Consider the following 8,218-nt stretch of genomic DNA (forward strand, 5'->3'; position numbering starts at 1 on the left):
GTCACCTTGGTTTTTTCGCTCCCTCCCCTCTAAAGATTGATACTGTTGTACTTAAAGGGGAGAAAATCAAGTTGTGCTGATCTATGACCAGACATTATTTATTCTCATAGAGTCTCATCTGCAATTTGTTCAGCATCTTTGGAATTAAAATCCCTTTGCAATCTTCCCAGCTAGCTGAAAATATACCATTATTTCCCTCCTCTTCCTTCTCAGATGTCTTTTCCCTCTGATCAGGGCACAATGTTATCGATGCTGTGATTCTGCTTTGCATTCAGAAGGTTGTGGAAGTTTTGGACCGTAAATAATGCTCCTGTGCATGCTCGGGCAGAATTATTCTGAGGTTTTTTTTCCTTTTCTTCTTTCTTTTCCTTCTCTCTTTCCCTTTCTATCTTTCTTTCTTCAGATCTTGGAATGGGTGATAAATTAATCATTTCTTCCCCCGTAGCAACCGCCAACGTACAATATGGAGCTGATTACTTCACACCTGTGATTTAGGCTTAGAGGTGACCCTGCAAATGGCAAAAAAGAGCCTATCTCATGGATCCTGTGCTGCCTGCGAGGAACAAACCAGCCCGGCACAGAAACACGGCTCAACACATTAGTCCTAGAAAGCAGCTGATGGCCCCAGTCTCCCTCCTTTGTCCCCAGCACCTAGAGTGGGGACAGCCTGGCCAGCTGAGTCCATACCTGAGTGCATTTCTGGAGCAGACGCAGGCTGGTTTCCACTTTTTGCAGGGATTAAGGTGGTTTGCATGGGTATTTTCTACTTGGCAGGATGATGGGACTTGGGCTGGCGTTCACATGTCTGCCGGATCCTGCCCCAGCTGCCCAGAGCTGATAAGATGCAATCAGCAAGGCTGGTTCACTGCAAGGCATTTATTTTTTTTACTGATTAGAAATAGAAAGCAGCTGAGAAAGCAGGGGGAGATAAGCTATCCCACCGGGTAGCCCTGGGTCCTGCTGGCTAGAAACCGCCCATGGCAGATGGAGCTGCCTCTTACACCCTCTGTGCTCTGTATGGAGAGCTCTGTTATCCAGGGCTGCCAGCCATCGGAGGCAGGAGCACCTTCAGGTCACCAGTTACCCCTGCCTGACTTGGGTCTGCTGAAGTAAGTGGGCTCAGGGTCCTGGACCCGAGCTCTGGATTAGCCCAAAGCCATTCTGGGGGCAGCAGTATGTGACCCCATGGGACACTGCACATTGCAAGGGCAGAGCTGCAGGGTCTGGTTTGTGTTGGTGCTTTTTAACTCGGGAGGAGAGCCCCGCTGGCTCCAGCTGAGTGGGGGGGGTCAGGACCCCCTTAATCTGCTCGCAAGGGGCTGCCCAGCCCAGGCAGTGCTCCAGAGCTGGTGGTGTGTGGCTGTGGGGGAGAGGAGGCTGCTCCTCCTCTTGCTGCTCTGGAGCCTTCTCCTGCTGCCTGGAGGATGGGCTGGAAAGGACTCGCAGACCCCATCAGGATGCATTTTCCTATTGTTCAGTGGATCCCTCCCTTTAATTTCCAGTACAAGTAACAATCTGTGACTAAAAGGAAATCCACCTGAAATGTCTATCCTATGGATTCATTACCCACTTGAAAAGGATTTTCTGGGGCTGATCCAACCCCTTTCTCATGGCTGTGTTTCTGTTTATTTTTTAAAAGCAAAAGATTTCATGTTGTTTTGTTTCTAATTTTCTAGAGAGATAATCGGATTGGCAAGCAGAGAAAGGAGCTTTCAAGAGAAGCAGCTGCTGAATAGCAGATAGCATATAAAGCTGGGCATGTAACCCAAGCTTTACCCACAGCCTTATTAAGATCTAGATGTTTTATTGCAGGTATATATCCAGCTGGATTTCATATTAAGTTTTGTGATTTCTCCCTTTCCCCCTCCCCTTCCCAACATTTTTTTTTTCTTCATATAATTTGGTGCCTTTTGCTTGTGTCTCGTTTAACTGGTATAGGTGTTGCACTGAGCAACATCCTCAATTTAAATGGAAATTCTACCAATAACAAATGCACTATCTCTCCTCACCTGGGAAAGGCTAAGAAATATCATTCAGAGGTAAAAAAAAAAAAGAGCTCAAACGCATTTGTACAAGAACAGCCATAGTCCTCTTGCAGAGGCCAATTGCAGATAATAAACTGTCCATTTGTTTGCAGCCAAGATAGTGTAAATTATCCAGAGGAAATATATGAGTTCAGTAATCAAGCCTGAAAAATAAAATGAAGGTGGGGGGAAATGGGAATCTCATGATACAGTAACTATTATTGTTTATTCCAGCAGCCCTGAAAGATTTCGGCTGAAAATAGGGGCCAGTGCGTGGAGAAGGGAACAACGACAGAAGCTACAGGGGCAAGAATGAGTCTGCAGCGGATGTGAGTAACAGCCTTACCCCTTCTCGCAGCAGCTGGGGAGAGGGTGGTTTAAATGACTCGGTCAAGGGCACAAGGAGCTTCAGGTGGATAAAGGGACTAAATGCATGGTTGGGACCCAGCCTGTCTCCCTCTCCAAGTCTGCAGCTTTTCCTACCTGTTTTCTTTTCTCACAATTCATCCATTATATTTCAAACCTGACTGTACACTTCTTGGGTCAGAGATTTTTCTGTATCATGTAATACTATGGATGTCCTGTAATGCATCCCCGATGTGGGACAAGCCTAAACATAACTAATAATGGAAAATGAAATGGGATTGAAATACATTTATGCCTTTTCTTGTGGGGAAGAGGGACAAAACCTAAGACAAAATATTCAATTTTCCTTTCATCATTTGTAATTCGAGAAATCTTCAGAAATGTCTCTTTTCTGGATGAGAAACTTTTCAAAATGAGAAACTTTGCCAGATGTCCATATTGTTAAAAAGCCATTTTCTCCTAAAAGAGATGCTTCGAGGAAAATTTTTCAGCCAGCTGTATAAATAAATCATTGAGTATTGCTTCTTTTGACTGATGAGATTTATAGGCACTGTATAGATGATTTATAGAGAGGATCGCATAAAGATGCTCTCTTGACTGCTCTCAATAAAGCCAGTCTTATCCTTCTCCCCAGCTGGTGCAGAGCACTGATGCTCTGTTGACGCCAGCGGTGCCGCATCCCATTGCACCAGGTGAGGATCAGATCCGTGGGCTTCGGTCCTGTACGCAGGATGCAGAGTTGCATTTTTACCAGGCTCGTTTGGGGATGATGGGGGGTGCAGGGAGAGGCACCCCAGCATTCCCAGCCCCACGGCTCCTGGCTGTGACGGGGCTCTCACTGCTCCCCTTGTTTTTCAGAGCCAGGCTTCCAGAACCAGAGCGCGCGGAGGTGAATCACCTCCCAGGTCTATATTAATCAAGCAGGAGGATGTGACAGAGGTTGTGTGGGATGCCACAGGGGATAAACATCTCTTTCCACTTATATAGGTTTTACCTGTTAATTTATTTACTGCTGTCCAGACCGCCAGGTCCCAGTGGTCCCCGACCTGCTTTGGCTGTGACAGTGGAGAGCTCAAGCTGCATCTCCCGTCTGTGACGGGCTCTGCTTTGCACGTGCCTGCTGCTGGGCAGGTTTCTCTTGCGATGCCAGTGCCAACATTTCCACTCATGTACGTATGATTCCAAAGTAGGATGCTGTGGCCCTTATAGCTTGTGGTGCTTAAGATACCAAGAAACAAAATCACTGTTGTGCTTGTGAGAAATCACTAGCTCCATGCTCCTCCTCACTCCTACCCCAGCTCACCTCAAATGCTCCTCCGGTTCCAAAGGCAGCTCGCACAGCACCAGCAAAACCAAAGGTAAATGCTCAACCAAGTTGCCATATAATACTTTGCTCTTAGACGCTGACCCAGCCCACAGCTGCCTCACCTTCTTGGACCACTCCTCGGCATGCAGCTTCGCCCCTCCGAGGCTGCGTGCAGCACCTGCAAAAACCAAAGCGAAAGGCACATGCTGAGATACTGCCCGAAACCGCAGCCTGCCCGCAGTGATTCCTGTCTCCCACTCCTTTACCTTGGCCGCTCGCCTGTCCGGCCTCCGTCATTTTGGGCTGCCACGTTGAGGCTTGCACACCACCTGTAAAACATAAACAACAAGGGATGCTTATAACTTCACCAACAATACAACACCTGAAAAATAACTGCTACTTCAGCCCACAAGTCGTTGCTCACTTTGCCTGAGTCACCCCCGGTGCCGATATCCTGCTTTGCTCATTGCTTTGCATCTTCAAAATAAAGAAAAACAAACCCAAAGCCTGCAAGATAGTCATATAGCCACCAGTCGCGTCTTCCCTCTGACACCACGCGCCACCTTCTTACGGTGCTGGGCTCGCCTCTCCTCTGTCGCCCTTTGGCACACAGCTCGTCCCTCTGCACCTGCAATAACAATATCGAACAAGTCACACGGATGCTGATCAATAGCTTAGCAATTCCAGAGGTCTTGTTTCCATTTAGGAATACCATTTAGATTCCAACAACAGCCTGCCATTTAAAAAAAAAAGAAACACAAAATAACATTAAGCCCTACACATACAAGCCCTAACACCTTTGAGGTTCAGTCTGTTCAACTACCACTCCAGCAGCCTCTCCCAGATAGTTCCAGTCATCCCCTTGACATCCTCGCCTGCTGCTGAGGGCTACTTGCTCTGAGGTGGACTCTACGGTCTGTAACTAAACAGTCTAAGCATATCGACATTAACTATAGACTCTTATTGTTATTCTTCCCCTGACTACCATCGTTGTGCCCCTGGACAGAGCTGCTCCAACCCAGACACACGTGCAGACTGACTGCACACAAACAAGACAAATGACTTGATCCAGAGACATAAAAACACTCTTGGCAAGAAGAATTACTCCCAGAGGGAAGATGCCTTTAGGTGAGAAGACCTAGGGAGCCGCGAGGAAGAATCTACAGCTGCCCCAGGAGTCAAACGCCACGGCCCGTGACAAAAAGGTAGGGCTGCAACTGCGACGAGGGATGCGTGAGAAGCCAGGCTCTAAGACCTAAGACCAAAAGGATGCAGAGAAGAAGTAGTCCCAGGAAAGGGCTCCGTGAAAACAGACCACTCGACAGCGGATATGCTGACGCATCCCGGATCACTGCTGCGAGAGAAGACCGTCCGTGACCTTCTCGGACGCGAGACACACAAGACAGGTCTGTCTGTTGAGCTTCTAAGGCAAGAAAAGAAGCGCTCAGTTAGCATTATGCTGAGGAGTTGAGGCACACGAGACCCTCGGTATGGCTACCGATGTGCCCACCTAGCACAAAAAAACCCCAATGGGAACATCAAGACCTGAGAACATATGGTATAGTACACAGAAAATGAATGGTACAGACTACCTTCTTACCTACGAGGCCCCTTAGGGAATTACAGCGGCGGTCGGCTGATGGAAGAACCACAATGGTATGACATGGTGACTCAAAGATCTAAAATGGACACCTTACGATTACAGAAACTTGTACTAAAAACACAATAGATAAACAAGAACAAGAGAACATAACTGCCATGACTGATACTAGAGCAAATCTCATGGGACACTTAAGGAAAAAGGCAAAACCGGAATAATAGAAAAAACTTGCATGCCCGGGACTGACATTGAAGAAAGACTCCTAGTAGCTCATTAAATGCAATAAAAATATTGTTATAAAAAATTTTGTGGTTTAGTTTCCTATAAACAAACCAAAATGCTATGGATGGGCTTACACTTCATTTCTAGCAAGACCATGCATACTACCTAACTTCTACCAGAACTACATTCTGGATAGGACTGAATGTCAAAGCAGAAGTAGATCCCATTAGAATCCCTTCTCAAAAACATCTCTGGTTGCAAAGTAAATTATTTACTGTAAATCACTAACAATTCAGAGTCACCTCAACGGTCTCTCTGATTGACTCCCTTAACAGAGCTAGATGAGTTCAAAGGACAGAAAACACCAAAGAACCACGGAAATACAAGCAATGTATCAGAAACCGTATGAAGCAGCCTAATTAACACCTAAGTACCTAGAACAAAAATAAATTGCAAAACACAACCAAAAAACCCACGGGAGATGTGTCAATAAAAATAGATGAAGGCTATCACCTTCTCTGAAAAACTCCAGAGGAGATCTGAGCCGACGACAGACATCTTTGGGGTACCAGACATCAAACAGAAACATACTATAAGACAGAAAACAGAGAGACTGCTCTGGAGCACAGAGATGGCTTCAGCAAAGGTTCTGACAGAACAAGAGGCATCGTCACAGGGATTAGAGAGGCTGGCGGTTGCATGGAGGTGAGGATGCTTCAGCTGCCCCAAAGACGGGAAAAAGTTCCCTGTCCTTGTCTAGATTTGGGGTGTAGCTGATTTTCTAAATCTGTCGAGATTAATTTATCACTGTGATGAATCCCCTGCCCATATGTTTAAATACCAAAGAAATGCAGCCTTGCAAATATCTGCTCTCCCAGGATGAATAATTTTGGTTGACAGGCAATCAAGAAAAGATTAGTATTTTCGTTGCCATCAACAACTCTAAGACACTTGGTGAGAAGTTGCCATGTCCCTTCTTTCTGCAAAGCTGCACAGCATCTCACAATTTGCTGATGATGATGTTAGTGCAGTTTTCTTTTTCCCTTTCAACTCGGTCCTGAAGTGCAAAGCTGTTTGCAAACCCCCGGCGCTTTCCTCAAAAATAACATAAGCAGGGCCTTCCACCTTGTGTCATAAATCACAGCAGGAAAAATGAAATTATAGGAGCTTACAAGACCCCCCAGACCAGGGCCAATGGTGAATTCATCAATCCCGTGGCCTGTCTGGAGCTTAGGTTTCAGCTTAGCCCTTTACAACTGGTGTTGCATGCAGGAGATATTTCTGAGCCTGTGGCAATGATGGTAATGAGGAGAAATAATAGGTAATCATCTGTACTGTCTGCCTGGACTGACTCTGTTTCAGGAAAGGCTGGAGGAGCCACCTGTGTGAAACAAAAGGCTTTAAGGAGCGAAGGAATCAATTTTATCCAAAGCTATTTTTCTCCAAGACTGAGGACGAGATCTCCTCTGCCTTAGTGCACATCCGTGGTTAGTAACTGGGCTCTTCTGTGTGAAATACTGCATGAGAAAACCACAGTTTCATTCACTAAATAGAGTTTCGGAGAGAAGGAAGGCACGACTCTTCCTAAGGACCACAAAAGCAGCGAAAGCTCTTTAACACCTTTAGTTCCCGTGCAGTGTCTGCTGATATTTTATTTTTGGCACCTATAAAGCATCTATTATCCCTGCTGGGTTTTTTACCTGGTCATGTTTGCTTATGGAAAAAGAAAATCCACCAAACAATAAATAAATGCCAGCGACAAAATAAATAAAAAAGGAGATTATCCTGAGAAGGGAGCTGGGCTTTGAGCTGCAGAGGGCTGGAGCGCCCCGCAGACAGGATCCCAGCGATATGGGGGGGCCTCCAGCCACCAAAAGTGTTTTTCAGAGTAACCTATTTCTTATGCTAACTCTAATGACTATATTGTCTGGAAGAACCACATCCCCCCAGGGCAGCCCTTTTCACTGAACCAAAGAAGTGGTGTGATTTTCCAGGGCGGAGGAACGAAAGGTTAACATATTATTAAAAACTTCATTAATATGCTAACGATCAAGAAACTTCTGCTAAAAATCATTTCTAACCGATTACCTCTTCCCCTGCACCTTTCCCCCTGCGTGAGCCTACCCCGGCACAGTGCTAAATGACTTTTTCATCATCTCCCCATGCTTTCCAGGACAATTTCCTTCTGGTTGAAGCTCCGGGGCTGGATCCAGCGCTGCAGACAAGGGCTGAGAGCAGCCCATCTTCCAGCTGCCTGGAGGAGTTTCCCTCCAAGGACCGTGCAAGGACCTGACCTGGTTCCTCTCCTGGGCAACCCAACGGGGGGACAGCCAGCAAGGGGATGGGTGGCTGGCAAGGGCTGCTCCTGCTCGGTGCTTTGCCCATGCTTTGCTGCCGTGGATGGGGAGATAGGCAGATTGCCACGCCGTGGAGTTGTTTTTCCCTCTCACCGTCTGCCACGAGGAGCCTCCCCGCCGTGACTCACGGTAGGGTCCATCTGTCCCCGCCGGTGAGCTTCCGTCCCACGTTGACACTGGCAGGACCAGCAGCGCTCGCTTCCCTCCAAGAAAACAAAATTAAATATTCCTTTGCCGACAGACCATCGGCACGGGGCTGATATTTCAGAGCTTAACTATGGCATGTAATTCTCACCATCTTTTGCTCGAAGGAGTTATCACATTACTGAACTCGGATGCTGCT

General features: G+C 46.8%; 1 long non-coding RNA gene across 3 annotated transcripts; it reads left to right on the top strand.

The window, feature by feature from the left end:
• Positions 1-902: 902 nt before the first annotated feature.
• LOC142091431 (uncharacterized) lies at positions 903-7,683 on the top strand. Of its 3 annotated transcripts, XR_012676801.1 has the most exons (5): positions 903-1,109; positions 2,259-2,353; positions 3,025-3,082; positions 3,411-3,559; positions 3,791-7,683. It is a non-coding gene; the product is annotated as an uncharacterized LOC142091431 (long non-coding RNA). The 3 variants fall into 3 exon arrangements; XR_012676799.1 differs by having other exon boundaries at positions 3,411-7,683; XR_012676800.1 differs by lacking the exon at positions 3,025-3,082 and having other exon boundaries at positions 3,411-7,683.
• The last annotated feature ends 535 nt before the right edge of the window (positions 7,684-8,218 follow it).

The sequence above is a fragment of the Calonectris borealis genome, chromosome 21 (genome assembly GCF_964195595.1).
Source record: "Calonectris borealis chromosome 21, bCalBor7.hap1.2, whole genome shotgun sequence".
NCBI lineage: Eukaryota > Metazoa > Chordata > Aves > Procellariiformes > Procellariidae > Calonectris > Calonectris borealis.